The sequence below is a fragment of the Felis catus genome, chromosome C2 (assembly GCF_018350175.1).
Source record: "Felis catus isolate Fca126 chromosome C2, F.catus_Fca126_mat1.0, whole genome shotgun sequence".
Lineage (NCBI taxonomy): Eukaryota > Metazoa > Chordata > Mammalia > Carnivora > Felidae > Felis > Felis catus.
This window is the reverse complement of record NC_058376.1, coordinates 134,577,212-134,594,628: the sequence shown is the minus strand read 5'-3', so window position 1 is coordinate 134,594,628 and position 17,417 is coordinate 134,577,212. Positions and strand designations below refer to the sequence as shown.

The 17,417-nt window shown below is 37.7% G+C and overlaps 1 pseudogene; it reads left to right on the top strand.

Annotated features, from left to right (window-relative positions):
* Positions 1–365: 365 nt before the first annotated feature.
* Positions 366–891, top strand: LOC101098980 (annotated as a pseudogene).
* Positions 892–17,417: the final 16,526 nt, after the last annotated feature.

The following is a 17,417-nucleotide window of genomic DNA, read 5'->3' as shown; positions in this document are numbered from 1 at the left end:
GGTTTCCTTACAAGGTAACACATGATATTTAGGGGATGGTAAGAATCTCCTCAAAGAATCTCAGCTAAACAACATGTATAGCTGTATAAGACCAGTCCTTTTCCTTTGCACTTATCATCCTAAATAATAGCTTATATTTAAATTCTTCATTCATAAGCTGAAATTCTCACTTTAAAGATTCACACTGGTTATAGTTCATGCAATATATGACTATAACATAAGGTGAGTGGTTTTTGCTTAAAAGTATCTCCTGATGATAGCTGCTAAAGAAATAGTTTGGAGAGTTTTCTTATTTGCCTTTGAAGATAGTCAGTGAATATAATATATATTCAAGAACCCATTTTAAAAGTTGTGTTTTGGGAAACATGGCGGACAACATGGACCAGCAACAAACCAGCAGCACTGTAGAAGAGCCCCTGGATCTCATCAGGCTCAGTCTGGATGAGCGAATTTATGTGAAAATGAGAAACAACAGGTGCGCCTGGGTGGCTCAGTCGGTTAAGCATCTGACTTTGGCTCGGGTCATTATCTCACAGTTAGTGAGTTTGAGCCCCTTGCCAGGCTTTCTGCTGACAGCTCAGAGCCTGGAGCCTGCTTTGGACTCTGTGTCTCCCTCTTGTCCCTTCCCTGCTCGCACTGTCTCTCTGTCTCATAAAACTAAATAAACATATTAAATTTTTTTTTTTAAAAACAGAGAGCTCCAAGGCAGATTACATACTTACGATCAGCATTTAAATATACTGACATGTGGAAGAAACTGTGACTACTATAGAAATTTATGAGGAAACATATAAAGAGGTATATGAATCAATAGAACAGAATATACTGATGCTCTTTTTCCAGGGAGATGGCGTTGTACTGGTTGTAGCCCCTCCACTAAGAGTTGGGTGAAACAAAGAATTTATTATCTATGGAATGTAGGAGACTTTGTATGCTTGCCTCTTTAAATGCAGAAGATATTCAAAAGAGAAACTTGCGTAAATTTTGTTATTAAGAAATGACCAAGGGGCGCCTGGGTGGCGCAGTCGGTTAAGCGTCCGACTTCAGCCAGGTCACGATCTCATGGTCCGTGAGTTCGAGCCCCGCGTCAGGCTCTGGGCTGATGGCTCAGAGCCTGGAGCCTGCTTCCGATTCTGTGTCTCCCTCTCTCTCTGCCCCTCCCCCTGTTCATGCTCTGTCTCTCTCTGTCCCAAAAATAAATAAACGTTGAAAAAAAAATTTTTTTTAATTAAAAAAAAAAAAAAGAAATGACCAAGGATTCTTCCACCCCTGTAATGAGTTGATTTTCAGATAGCTCAAAAATTCTTAAGCTAAAGACCATTTTTATTTATTTATTTTGAACTCTTTCAATAAATGTGATCATTAAGATGCAAAACTCTTGTCAGGAATTGATTTGCTTTGTTGTTTTCTCGGACAATTTCTGATTATTTTTTTAATGAATGTGTTTTCTTTCTTTTTTTTTAATGTTTATTTATTTTTGAGACAAGAGAGAGGCAGAGAGACAGGGAGACAGACAGAGGATTCAAAGCAGGCTCTGTGCTGACAGCAGAGAGCCTGACATGGGGCTCAAACTCAAAAACCATGAGATCATGACCTGAGTCAAAGTCAGATGCTTAACCAACATCTGGTTGAGCACCTGAGCAACCCAGGTGCCCCTGATTTTTTTTTCTTTAAATTAAATTCTACATTTCCTTTTTGGATTTTTTTTAATGGAAAAAAAAAGTTGTGTTTTGTAGATGGAATCCATAAATCAATTTGATATATTTTTTAAGTTATATACTTTGAGGATATTTATCTGTTATAGTAATGATTCTCAAAAACATTTTTTCCAGCTTTATTGAAATATAAGTGGTATATAACATTATATGAGTTTAACGTACATGTAAAGATTTGATACATGTATATACATTTGACCATTGAACAACACACATTTGAACATGTTTGAACTATGTGAGTACCTTTATATGTGGATTTTTTTATGATATGGTACAGTACTGGTAAATTTATTTCTCTTCCTTATGATTTTCTTAATAACATTTTCTTTTCTCTAGCTTACTTTATCATAGGAATTCAGTATATAACATATAAACTATGTGTTAATCAACTGCTTATGTTATTGGTAAGGCTTCTGGTCAGTGGGAGGTTATTAGTATGGTAGTTTTGGGGGAATCAAAAGTTATACACAGATTTTCAACTTCAGAGGAGGTCAGTGCCCCAACTCCTGTGTTGTTCTAGGTTCAGATGTATTATGAAATAATTACCACAATAAAGTTAGTTAACACCTCATCACCTCACATAGTTATCATTTGTTGTTGGTGTCATGAGAACATTTAAGATTTACTCTTAACAACTTTTAAGTATACAATACAGTTAACTGTAACTATTCATTGTTAACTACAGTCATCATGCTGGTACATTAGATCTCCAGAACTTATTTACCTTCTAACTGGAACTTTGTACCCTGTGACCAATATCTCCTCTTTCCCTCCACCCCCCAACCCCTGGCGACCACCATTCTGCTCTCTGTTTCTATGAATTCAGCTTTTTTAGATTCCACATGTAGTATTTGTCTTATTTCACTTAGCATAATGACCCCAAGGTCCATCCATGTATTTGCAAAAGTCAATATTTCCTTCTCTTTTGTGGCTGAATAATATGCCAGGGTGTGTGTGCGTGTATGTGTATGTGTGTTTCTTCATCCATTTATCCATCAATGGACACTTACGTTGTTTCTATGTCTTGGATACTGTTAATAATGTTGCGATGGATATGGGAGTGCAGATACCTCTTTGAAATCCTGACTTCATTTCCTTTAGATAAATAGCCAGAAGAGGGATTGCTGGATCATGTGGTTGCTCTATTTTTAATTTTTTCAGGAACCACAATACTATTTTCTCTAAGGGCTGTACCAATTTACATTCCCACCAGCAGTGTACGAGGGTTCTCTTTACCAAAAACATTTTAAAATCTATTCTTTATTAGTTAAAAAAAAATCCACAAAGTCCTTATACCATACACAAAAGTTAATTCAAAATGGTTCAAAGGCCTAAATCTAAGAGCCAAAAGTACAAAATGTTTAGAAGAAGACATAGGGTCATATCTTCATGTTTAGATTTGGGGATGGTTTCTTGTATATGACACCAAAAGCACAGGCAGCAACAATAACAAAAAAGAGATAAACAGGACTTCATTAAAATTAAAAACTTTTGTGCATCAAAGGACACTATCAAGAGAATGAAAAGACAAACTACAGAATGAGAGAAAATATTTGGAAATAGCATATTGAGTAGAGTTTTAATATCCAGAATATATACAGAACTCCTACAGCTCAACAACAAAAAGACAAACCAATTTAAAAATGGGCAAAGGACTTGAATGAACATTTCTCCAAAGACAATATACAAATGGCCAACAAGCACATTAAAAAATGTCCATCATCATTAGTCATTAGGGAAATGTAAATCAAGACCACAATGAGATACCACTTCAAACTTAATAGGATGGCTATAAATAAATTAATGAATAAAAGAACAAACAAACAACAGAAAATAAGTGTTGGCAAGGATGTAGAGAAATCAGGCCCTTGTAAATTGCTGGTGGGAATGTAAAACGATACAGTCACTTTGGAAAACAGTTCAATGGTTCCTCAAAACGCTACACATAGAATTACCACATGAACTAACAACTTCATTCCTAAGTATATGCCCCAAAAGAACTGAAAACAGGGATTCAAGAAGATACTTGTATGCCAATGTTCACTGCAGCACTATTCTCAATAGCCAAAAGGTAGAGACAATCCAAGTGTCCACTGACAGATTAACGGATAAGCAAAATGCAGTATCCATACAATGGAATATCATTCAGTCATAAGAATGAATGAAATTCTGTTACATGCTACAACATGGATGAAACTTGAAAACATTATGCTAAGGGAGAAAAAACAAAGAAAAATTATGCTAAGGAAGTAGGGAAGAAACACTATGCTCAGGAAAATAATCCAGACATGAAAAGGAAAATATTGTAAGATTCCACTTACACAAAATATTCAAAATAGGCAAGTTCATAGAGACAGAAAGTCGATTAGAGGTTACCAGGGACTGAAGAGAGGAGGCACTGTGAGGTTATTCCTTAATGGGTACAGAATTTCTATTTGGGGTGATGAAATAATTTGGGGAACAGACAGTGGTAATGGTGGTACAACAGAGTGAATGTAATTCATGCCACCTAATTAATGTAAAAATGGTTAAAATGGAATTATGTCGTGTGTATTTTACCACAATAAAAATATTTTTTAAAAATCCATGAAACCAACTATTTTACTTAGTAACTTCTCCCAGTTTCCACTGTCAGATAAATGTCACTGAGATTAATAAGAAATGTGAAGTTACTTTTGATGAGAGCAAGAAATGCATTACTAATTTATGCCAGACACCAAATACAGATGTTGTCAAAGTATAAATATTACCACCACATGGCATTAGTTCATAGGACACTCAGGAGACCACCCTGAATATGGGAACAAGGCTTCACAGACCACTGATCTAGAAGGAAATGTATTATGGAATATACATGCTCTGATTCTAGAAGGACAGATTTCCTTTTACCTTCTGATTTAATTTTCTCTTTAAGACGATCCTATTATATGTGGGTTTATTATAGTTGAAATTAGTTTTTAAAAAGAAAATAAACATGGAAGGTAATGTGGATTTTGAGTAAGAAAATCAATTTAATTTGCCATTATTCAGAATTGGTGTTTTAAAGGGAAAAAAACATAAATTCTGACTATCTCTATATTGTCAACCAGGTCATCATAACACAGATTACTTAGACATTGCCAATAGATTCCAGTAAAATTTTGAAACATGGGAATACAGGTAACATTTTTTTTTTGAATCATAGGTCTTTCTTTATGCTGAATATGTATTTGAGCATGCAAAAAAACAATGTATTTCAAAGCCCATTAGAAATTCAAATGCAGAATTTCCTTTCATCTGATCATGTAGAAGTGGATTAATACAGATAATATGAACAGAGAAAAATAAAAAAGATGTCATGTTGGATATTCAATAATCCATTACTCAAAGATAAAAGTTTTCTAATAGCCATTAAAAAGAAAATCAAAGAATATATAAATTTTAATTTAGCATAGCATTGCATCACATCATAGCTAATGGGAGGCTTCCAAAGCATCTAGCAACAGATGGATTACTGGTCATTTACTATGAATTTTAAAATGCCAAAGGTAAAGAAAATTGGACTGCTCCAAAAAGATTTTAAATAAAAAGAAGTTAAATTCCCCATAGTAAAAACCTTATGGAGAACTACTATAAATTTAGGCACTACTGAATAAAACTGTAGTTAAGAAAGCCAATTATTTTTATGGGAAAATAAATTTTCCTATGATAATTCAGATAAAACTGGAAAATGGATAACTGCCTTAATAAAAGGGAGAAAGAAAGCTCAACATAACAGCAATTTATACAAAACAAGGAGTGATAATGAGGAAAGAGATAAGGAATATCTGTAAGGCATATTATGAGTATATAAATCTGAGAACGTGGGAAGTGTGGTAGATTAAGAGAGTGGAGATGGGGTTGAAATTTGAAATCTTCTTAATAAGAAGTTTTTTTTTAAAGATGAAAGAGTGTGTCTACCTTAAAAGTGTGCATATGGAATCATCCAAATTTGGGGGAGGTCTAAAATAGGACCCATGTGTCTATGTTTCTGTAAACACATTTCATCGTGGAGGACTCAATCCCACTTTTAAGTCACTGTGTTTTACTGAATTGCTCCTAAATAATTAGCCAGTCCTGTGAAAAAAACATTTGCTTACATTAGTCAGGACTCTCTTAATTATAAATGACAAAGACTAACTTAGTTGGCTTAAGCAAATGAGCAGGCTAAGTTGGTTACCATAGCTGGGCAAAAATATAGATACTGACCTTATAGATTGGTGATCTGGATTTACCACTGTCCTGGGTTTTCTTTCTGTTTCTTCTTATCTCTAATCTTAGCCTCTAATGTCTGCACTCACCTCCATTTGGTGAGAATAAAGCTAAGCCAAGCCAAGCTGGGATTAACGAATTAGAAGAGAAAGAACAAGAGGAAAAGAATGTCTCTATGGCAAGGGAGTCCCCAGTTTTTTTTTTCCTTGTTTTTTTAATGTTTTACTTATTTTTGAGAGAGAGCACGTGAGCACGGGAGGGGCAGAGAGAGAAGGGAACAGAGGATCCCAAGCAGGCTCTGCACTGACAGCAGTGAGCCCAAAGCGGGCCTCAAACTCACAAACTGTGAGATCATGACCTAAGCCCAAGTCGGATGCTCAACCAACTGAACCACCCAGGTGCCCCAAGGGCATCCCCAGTTTCAAACTCTGAGATTCCCAGTACCAAGCAGGTTTTTGAAACTCTTCCTCTGGTTTTGCTATTGCAACATCATTCAGATAAAGGCCCACTTTGGGCTCAAGCTAGTTTGAGTTGGGTTTCTGTCACTTGTAACCAAAAATGTCCACATTTACATAATATACCTCTCTGAATAGTGCTGGAGAACTGAATTCCTGAAAGAGGAAATGTATGGGCAAGTAAATGTCAACCTAACAGTTTGTGATTTGTTACTAAAGGAAGGAAGAATATCCTAAGTGGGGCTTCCGGAGATGGGCTGGTGCAAGTAATATGTGAGGTGTGAAAGTGGAGCTGAAAGTGAAAGCAGACCAAAGTTATAGAGATAAAGTAAAGAAAGGAACTGGAGTTGATGATCTGGATACGTTATACTGGTCAGCAGAATCGTTCATTGCCATGCTTGACAAGCATTTACTGAGCACTCTTTATTTTCCAGGCACTGTGCTAGGTGCTGGAGAGACCAAAAAGATGTATGACACACATTTGTGCCCCCCAAGGCGTCCATATTGTGGTAGGGGACACAAGAGTTTCTCACATTACAGTTCTACAGTTTTAGTGATGTGGTCCAAAAAGAGGACAAAGTAAAGAATTATTGAGTCTCAGTTTTGAAAGACATTTGTCCCAGATGGGAGGGTAAGGCAGAGTTCATGGAGAGTGACATTAACATGGATGTTGACAGATGGGCATCCTTAGCACAAATAAAGTGGGAGGGTGGGGGAGAGAAAGGATGGATAAACAAACACTTTACATGGAAGAAAAAAGGCGACAGCACAAGAGTGTGTGGACATCATTTTTGCTAGAATGGTGGGGTTTTGCTAGAAGATACCACTTCTTAAATATCACTCTCAGGGATTTAGAATGAAATCTTATGAATGAAGCACGAGTGCACGTGTAGAAACAAAATGCAGCCGGATTAATAAGACAATGGCAGGTAGAATGAATTGACACTAGAAGGGATGGAATTCAGGACAATTCCTCAGAAGTCTATTAAAATTGTCCAGATGACAGGTAATAAGTAAGTCATTTGAGAAGTCATTGAGGAAAAGGGGAAATTGTAGTTTTAGAAAATATAGAGAAGGTGGGACAGGCGTTGGCAACTGATAAGACGAAAGGAAAGATGATGCCAGGGTTGTATGGCCACTAACTGAGCTGTGGGTGGAAAGAAAGAAGAGCAGGTGTGTAGGGGAAAAGGATAGTTCAAGCCATCTCAAGTTTCAGGTGTTTTGTGGACATACTGGGGTAGAAGATCAGGAAGGTATTAAGTGTGAGACCCTGAAGTTCCGAAGAGAAGTTGGGAACACAAGTTTAGATTTGGAAATAGTCTGCAGAGAGGGAGTCGTTGAGGTCAAGGAAGTGTAGGACATAAGGAAAGAAAGAATAGGGCAAGAGACCTCAACAGCATTAACACAGAGAAACTACCCCTTCCTTTATTCTCTGATCTCTCCTCTGGTCAAATGAAGGCTGTTGTGGAGACAAAAGGAGATAAGAAACACAAAACACTTTGAACACTGCCTGGAACAAGGCAAATATTCAGTGAATATTGTCCGGGAGGATCAAAGAACTGATTGTTCTAATGAATGGGGTTAGTTAAATAAATAATTGTGTATTTTCATGACAGGATATTAAGCCATTGTTTAAAATCATGTTTTTGAAGAATAGTGAAATGACTTGGGAAATGCCTTTAATTTAATATTACGAGGAAAATCAGAGTATAAAATAGAAATTTTACAGAGCACATGGGTGGCTCAGTCGGTTAAATGTCCCACTCTTGATTTTGGCTCAGGTCATGATCTCACGGCTCGTGGTTCAAGCCCCTGATAGAGCTCTGCACTGACAGTGTGGAATCTGCTTGGGATTCTCCCTCTGTCTCTCTGCCCCTCCTCTGCTCTCTCTCTCAAAAATAAATAAATACACATTTTTAAATGAATATATAAATAAATAAATAGAAATTTTACTAAGTAAAATTTGCAGACACACAAACAACACTTGCAGTAAAAAAAATGTTCATGGTGGTTATTTCTGGATAATGGGTATAAGAGGGATTTAAGTTTCTTAAGAATTTAATTTAAATACTTAAATAAGTTTAAGTATTTCACTGTATTGTCTGTATTCTTATGATAAGTAACATGTTATAGTCAGAAAACAATTTTTAAACAAAGAAAGTTTGATCGGTAGCATCAAATCCTGTAGAGAGTTGAAGGAGGGAGGTCATTGGTCTTGGTATCTAGAGGGTCACTGATGGCCATTTAGTACAATAGCAATAGTTGAAGCTACTTTAAGAAATATTACAAAATATTTCATTTATAAAAAATATTTAAATAAATAGAACATTATCAAAATGGTTCAAAATGGTTGAAGCTTTCTATGTCTTCTTTTTTCTTTTTTTACAGTTTTTATTTATTATTTTGAAAGAGAGGGAGAGAGAGAGCAAGCGAGCATAGGAGCATGGGAGGTGCAGAGAGAGAGAGAGTGAGAGAGAGAATCCCAAGCAGGCCCTGCACTCTCAGCACAGAGCTCAATGTGGGGCTTAACACAAGAACTAGGAGATCATGACCTGAGCCAAAACCAAGAGCTGGAGGCTCAATCGACTGAACCATTCAGGTGCCCCATGTGTGTCTTCATTTCTAATAACATTTTCTTTCTTTTCCTTTCCTTCCCATAAGATGTAGAGATTATTCAGAATGCTGTGCTTAAAGCCACATTGTGGACAGTTAAGTGAGCAGGTGGCGAGAGAATTGTGGTAGGGCCCCTTGAAGGCTCATGATTTGGTGGTAAAGTGGAGGAGAACAATAGGAAAATAGCTTGAGGGGAGTGCAGAGTGAAGGGAGGGTTTCTAATTTAGAAAAGAGCATAAGTGATCCTGTTTCTGGCAGAAGTAAAGGAGCCAGATAGAGATTAAGGATTCAAGAGAGATGGGAAACTGTAACTAAAGAATTCACTCTCAAAAAGATAGGAATGATTAAAATAGGCACTTTGGGGTAAAATTCAGCTACATCCGTTCTAATCATTAACACAATTCCATTTATTCAATTTAATGTGTTGATTTTCCTTGTCCTTCATATATTCCTTCAGGGTAAAATATATGTTACATTAACATAAACCTTTTTTTAAGCAGGAAAATCCCATTAGAAATTTTATAAAAGCAAAGAAATGGTTAAAACTCAACAAAACATTAGCTGAACACACAGAAAGAAGAATGTTGCTACAATTCCTTGAAGAATTGAACCCTGTAAAAGAGACAATTTCTTCATTTTTATTTCAATAGTGTCACATGCATAAATCAATTTGTGGTCCCATTTTTACATTATTATTGAAAATGAATAAAAAGAGCTACTTGGCTGTTCAAGATGTTACTCTATTTTTCTCAACAAGATTATGCAATAATACCCAAATTTTAACCAACAGAATGTGTTGGGTTATGGAACAAATTATTCATAGAGATAGGACTCGCCTCATAAAAGGTAGACTCTCATGAAGCAATATGAGCAAGGTCTGAGTATTATTAGTTGCGCCCCAAATAGCTCATTCTCGGTTCTGATGATGGTGAAATACATTGAATCAGCATCTGGTAATATTAAAATGGCTATGTGCTTTTTTGAAGGCTTTAAAGGATCTAGTCTCAAGAATCCATTTACAATATTCAGCCTACTTCAGCCTACTTCAGCCTGGTATGCCTACTTCTACACTTTGAAAACATTTCTTACAATTAATCAGCATTAACCTGCATTCTTTATTTAAAGGATAAGGTGATCCAGGATAGCATCTGTCTCCATAACTATATTTTCCTGATATTAAATTGCTTTTGTACATGTATTAGGCAAAATAATAACAATATATTAAAGTATTATGGATGCAGGCAGCATCTCATTACTTACCACTGAAAATTATTTACTACTTAAATTATTTAGAATTTTCTTTCATCTAAAAGACATAGGGGCACCTGGCTGGCTCAGTTGGTAGAGCATGTGACTCTGTATCTCAGAGTCATGAGTTTGAGACCCACATTGGGTGCAGCAGAGATTATTTTAATTATTTTTAATTAATTAAAATAAACGAAATAAAAACATAAATAATATATTATGGTTCTGTTTCTGAGAGATATCACATGGACATACACTTGAGTCTCAGTATTTTATGATCATAAAAATAAAGTCACAGAACAAGCCTCTGAAATTGTTTTCAAACTGACTCATTAATTGAACAATATTATTCATATACAATTTTCATAGGATTATATGCTTGTTAAAAAGCACCAAAATTTTCCCATATGGCGATATATTATTCTCATCTTAATAAACATTTTGAACATATTTCCCAAAGAAAAAACTAAAATTCTTCTTAGTGAACTACTATTGCAATAATATTACTCTTGGGTAAGTTACTTAATTCCTGAGCTTAAACTGGCACCCACAAACAGCTTGCTTATCTACAGCAGTCAGTCATGCATTTGTAGGTCCTATCCATGCCCCACTGACAGATCACACTCATAGGAAAAACTCAGTCATCACTGACCGTGAAGGACTTTGTGAGTATATACTGATGACCGGTAATTCTCAAACTCCAGGAGGCATCAGAATCTCCTGGAGGATTTAAAAATACAGACTACTGGGCACCAACCCCAGAGTTTCTGATCACAGTATGTGTGGGGTAGGACCCAAGAATCTGTATTTCTAAAAATTTCTGGATGATGCTAAAGCTGCTTGTGTAGGGACCACACTTTGAAAACTAATGTGAACAATTCATTTAAATGTATGCACCTGTAAGACACACTCATAATGACAATACCATTGATTTTTGAAGATGTCTCATCTACAAAGGTAATCACTTTTCCTCTGAGTATCTTGTCCTTTTGGATGGGTTCTAATATTCATCTCAGCCAGAAGCAATGACAAAGGAATTAAAGGGTGCCCTGAAGAACTTATAATTTCGCATACCTGTTGTCTCCTGATCTCTCTGCAGTTAACCCACATCCCTGGGAAAAGCCAGGCATGATCTAGACTTTGACCACACAACCATCCTAAAATGGAGCAGATTCATTTCTCTTCTTTATGGATAGGAACATATGTTTGTTAGAAGACTCCAATGACTTTTCGTACACGGAGATTCTATTGTTCTCTTAATAGAAAGAAAATTGTAGGCTATTAGAAGCAAAAAGGATCACTTTGAAATCAATGGACCAAACAGACCTTTTGTTGTATCTGATCTCTGTGTTAGCCAGAGTTTTCTACAGGAAAAACAAATCTTTCTAGATATTTAAAAAGAGAGAGAGAGAGAGAGAGAGAGAGAGAGAGAGAGAGATTGATTTAACATGGGTAGCAAGACGCTTGCAAAATCATCTGAAAGAGTTGGACTATTCAGAATGCTATGCTTAAACCACATTGTGGGGAGTTAAGTGAGCAGGTGGTGAGGGAAATATTAAATCTGGACACCTCAACTCCCTTTAGATACATGTCTCCATTACTTTGCTATTCAAGAGAAGAAAATGGCCTTCACCTCATTTCTGCCTTCCAAAGCTAGGACATGTGCATCTAATTGATAGAGTACAATTTGCAGTTAGAATCCAAGTTGTAGTTTTCAGATTGCCAGCCTTTGCAGTACAGGAGGATACTCTAAGATTAAGGATGAATGCAGAACAAGCTGATAAACATGCTGATATATTTTCATAATGATTATCTACCACTATGTGAAAAAGTCCTGATTTATGTTGGTTATCTCCTGTTCTTCCTTCTCCTCATTCTCTTGCACGCACGCACACACAGACGCACATACACGCACACAGGTACACATGAATGCAGCTAGGTATATATCCACCTTCTTCATTTCCGTAAGTGGGAGTCACTGTCCTTTAGTTCCTAAATCTTTGCATTAACTTTTATTCTTTTAATCACAAAGTGTTCAAATTGGAAAAGACCTAGATAATCTAGGCCTGCCTCCTACATTCCAGATGAAGAAGCTAAGGCACATGAGTAGCCAGTGGCTAAGCAGGGAGTCAAATCCAGTTACAGCACCCTGGACCTATACTCCTTGCACAAAACATGCTACTTTGTCACAGAACTCTGTTGATTGTTCTTTTTAGGTCCCTTATTTTCATCCCTTCGTCTCTGTCTCTACTGCCACCATCCTAGCCCAGGTCTTCAACATCTCAAACACAGATTCAAGCAAGATACTCTGAGACAATATTTCTGCATTTCTCTACTCCAACCTACCCTATGTTCTGCCACCATCTTCATTCTCCTAAAAAACCTCCACTATGACATCCCTTACTTCACTTGCTAAAATAGCTAATGCTGCTGAGGGGATGAAGTTCAAATTCCTTAGCTTGGCCCACCAAAAGCCAACCCCTCTTACTTTATCCCATGTCACTCTTGTAGAAGAGGATTGGAATCACAGCCATTTAACGATGGGTGTGTACTGTAAATTACCAGGAGGAACCAAGAACAAGAAGTGGTTGAGTACTAGGCCAAAGACATAATTAAGGGTCAGATTTGATTTTTGGGGGGTCAGGTCAAGAAGGTCTGACAATAAAAATATACGAGAAATTGGAATAGGGTACAATTTAAGGCTGAAGCACAGTAATAAAACTGAATATTAACTCAGCAATAATGAGCACAAGAACACAGGGCTTTGAACCAAAAGACCTGATTTCTCAACTTTTATTTATTTTTGGGACAGAGAGAGACAGAGCATGAACGGGGGAGGGGCAGAGAGAGAGGGAGACACAGAATCGGAAACAGGCTCCAGGCTCCGAGCCATCAGCCCAGAGCCTGACGCGGGGCTCGAACTCACGGACCGCGAGATCGTGACCTGGCTGAAGTCGGATGCTTAACCGACTGCGCCACCCAGGCGCCCCCAAAAGACCTAATTTTTATGTTAAGTTCCAACACTACTAAAAACACTTTGAAGCCTGTTACTTAACCTTTTGGAGATAACTTCCTTCTTTGTATAATGGAGACAATGATTGATACTTGGTAGGAGTGTTGTTAAAATAAATGAAATAGGGGCACCTGAGTGGCTCAGTTGGGTTTCAGTTCAGTCATGATCCCAGGGTTGTGTAATAGAGCCCCATGTCAGGCTCCACGCTGAGCATGGAGCCTGACTGAGATTCTCTCTCTTTCTCTCTCTACCTCTTCCTCTCTCCCCTGCTTGCACTCTCTCTCAAAGAAGAAAAAAAGTAAAAAAAAAAAAAAATGAAATAAATGAAATAACATGTCTGAAATAATGCTGGAGAATACCTGGTACGTATTAGGTATTCATTTTTTTATCTTTTCATTCCTTTATTCATTCTACAAATATTTATTCAGCACCTATAATATGCCAAGTATTACGCAAAGAGCTTTCTAAGTACTATGCAAGAATACAGTGAGGAGAGGAGCAGCCAAGATGGCGGAACAGCATGGAAGTATTTTTGGTGTCTCGCGTCCGTGAAATACAGCCAGACCAACACTAAACCATCCTGCACACCTAGAAAACTGACTGCAGGATTAACACAACAATCTGTACAACCTGAACCAGAGAACTCAGCAGGTACTTGGCGCCGCCAGAGAAGTGAACGGGGCGGGGAGAAAGAAGCCCTGGAGGGCAGGGAGCTGTTTTTGCTTGGGGAGAGAGGATGGAGACAGGTGGGGGTGGGGGAAGAATACAGGAAAAGCACTCCTCCCAAAAGCAGCTGGAGAGAAAGTGGAAAAGGGAAAAGTGGTAACAGCCACAGGGACTGAACTAAAAAGGGAGAAAGGAGAGGGTTTAAATCCCATTAAGACTCTATAAACAGCAGGAGCGCAGAGTCTGAAACGGCGCAGCTCCATACCTGGCGGTGCTCTGGTGGGAAGGGCGAATCCCCAGGAACAGAGTGAGGTCCGGGGGTCTTCGGGCCACACGGGAGAGGCAGGTCCCATGCTGGGAGGACACCTGGGAGGCTGTTTGGCCTTCATATGCAAAGGCCCCATATGCAAAGGCCTCAGTGGACCTGGGAGAACAACCACATTTGCTGATGCTGGAACACGGTTGTTAAGGGTGAAGCCTGGTGCCAGATATGTGTTGTGATTTTCCATAATCCCTGAAATGCTGCTGCTGCTGCATGATCCCATGAATTTTTTCTGGGGCAGGCTGGCGCTCAGCTGCAGTCTCTGGGCATCGCCAGCAGCACAGTCTCGGGAAATTTCCTGGGTGCGGCCATCACCCGGCCATTGCTCGGTGAGACCCTCCCACAGAGGGGCAGAACAGATCAAAGCCACAGTCTGTCAGAAGCGAGGGGTTGGGAAAAACAGCCGCATCTGAGACAAAACTCAGGAAGAAGGTGCTGCCTGGGGCTTGGTCATGGACAGTGTAAAAGCGGGGAGTGGATGGAAGCCCGGGACGGTGCACAATTGCTGATCAGGGAGAACAGAGTTCCAACACTAGAGAGCGGGACGCCATTTTCACCGTTCCCGCGCATGCGCATACACACCTACCAGCGCCACAACAATCCACTTCAGTAAGCTGAGCAGCGCCATCTAGTGGAGAATGTAGCTGTTACACTACGCCCCGCCCAACTGGCCTAACCTCATTCAGGAACACAGATTTCTCTGCCTGCTTGGTTTAGTGACTATAAAGCACTTCATATTTTGACTTCGAGGGGAAAACTAAGTAATTTCAATCATATTTCAATCTGCTCGCTGGTCCATCTGTTCAATTTTCGTTTTTTTTTCTTTTTCATTTGTTTTCTTTTTCTTGAATACAGAAAGAAAAAATTATTTTTATTTTCAATTTTTATTAAAAATATTTTTCTTTAATTTTTTTCTACTATCTTTTTTACTTTTGTGTAAATTTTTTCAAATTCTATTTTACTTCCATCATTTCATTTTATTCTATTTCAGTATATTCATTTTTTCAAATTTTCAAATGATTTCCTTTTGTTTTCTTTCTTTCCCCTTTTTTCTCTAATCTATCAAGCTCCTTTCAACACCCGACCAAAACACACTAAGGATCTAGCATCACTTATTTGATTTTTGTGTGTGTGTTTGTTGTTTTTAATTTTTTAATTTTAATTTTTTTATTTTAATTGTTTTTTAATTAAAATTTTTCACCTCATTAATTCCCTTTCTCCCTTCAAAATGACGAAAAGAAGGAATTCACCCCAAAAGAAAGATCAGGGTGAAACGACAGTCAGGGACTTAACCAACACAGATACAAGTAAGATGTCTGAACCAGAATTTAGAATCACAATAATAAGAATACTAGCTGGAGTCGAAAATAGATTAGAATCCCTATCTAAGGAGATAAAAGAAGTAAATGCTAATCAGGATAAAATAAAAAATGCTATAACTGAGCTGCAATCTCGAATGGATGCCCTGGCAGCAAGGATGGATGAGGCAGAGCAGAAAATCGGTGATATAGAGGACAAACTTATGGAGAATAATGAAGCAGGAAAAAAAAAGAGAGAGAGACTAAGGCAAAAAAGCATAATTTAAGAATTAGAGAAATAAGTGACTCATTAAAAAGGAACATCAGACTCATAGGGGTCCCAGAAGATGAAGAGAAAGAAAAAGGGGTAGAAGGTTTATGTGAGCAAATCATAGCAGAAAACTTTCCTAACCTGGGGAAAGACACAGACATCAAAACCCAGGAAGCACAGCACACTCCGATTAGATTCAACAAAAACTGACCATCAACAAGGAATAACATAGTCAAATTCACAAAATACTCAGGCAAGGAGAGAATCATGAAAGCAGCAAGGGAAAAAACTCCTTAGCCTACAAGGGAAGACAGATCAGGCTTGCAGCAGACCTATCCACAGAAACTTAGCAGGCCAGAAAGGAGTGGCAGGATATATTCAGTGTGCTGAATCAGCAGGAATTTCAGCTGGAGATATGCAGCCAAGAATTCTTTATCCATCAAGGATGTCATTCAAAACATAAAGAGAGATTAAAAGTTTCCCAGACAAACAAAAATGAAAGGATTTTGTGACCATTAAACCAGTCCTGCAAGAAATTTTAAGGGGGACTCTCTGAAGGAAGAAAAGACGAAATAATAAATAAAGACCAAATGCAACAAAGACTAAAAAGGACCAGAGAACACCAGAAACTCCAACTCTACAAGCAACATAATGGCAATAAATTCATATCTTTCAGTACTCACTTGAAATGTCAATGGACTAAATGCTCCAACTAAAAGACATAGGGTAACAGAATGGATAAGAAAACAAGATCTATCTATATGCTGTTTACAAGAAACCCACTTTAGACCTGAAGACACTTTCAGACTGCAAGTAAGGGGATGGAGAACCATCTATCATGCTAATTGTCGACAAAAGAAAGCTGGAGTAGCTATACTTATATCAGACAATCTAGACTTTAAAATAAAGTTTGTAACAAGAGATGAAGAAGGGCATTATATCATAATTAAGGGGTCTATCCACCAAGAAGACCTAACAATCATAAACATTTATGGCCCACATGTGGAGCCACGCAAGTATATAGATCAATTAATCACAAACATAAAGAAACTCATTGATAATAGTACCATAATAGTAGGGGATTTTAACACCCCACTTACAACAATGGACAGATCATATAATCAGAAATTCAACAAGGAAACAATGGCTTTGAATGACACACTGGACCAGATGGACTTAACAGATATATTCAGAACATTTCATCCTAAAGCAGCTGAATACACATTCTTCTCCAGTGCACATGGAATGTTCTCCAGAATAGATCACATACTGAGACACAAATCAGACCTCAACAAGTACAAAAAGATCGAGATCATGCCATGTATATTTTCAGACCACAATGCTATGAAACTCGAAATAAATCACAAGAAAAAATTTGGAATGGTAACAAATATTTGGAGACTAAAGAATATCCTACTAAAGAACGAATGGGCTAACCAAGAAGTTAAAGAGGAAATTAAAAAGTACATGGAAATCAATGAAAATGGTAACACCACAACCCAAAACCTCTGGGACGCAGCAAAGGTGGTCATAAGAGGAAAGTATATAGCAATCCAGGCCTTCCTAAAGAAGGAAGAAAGTTCTCAGAT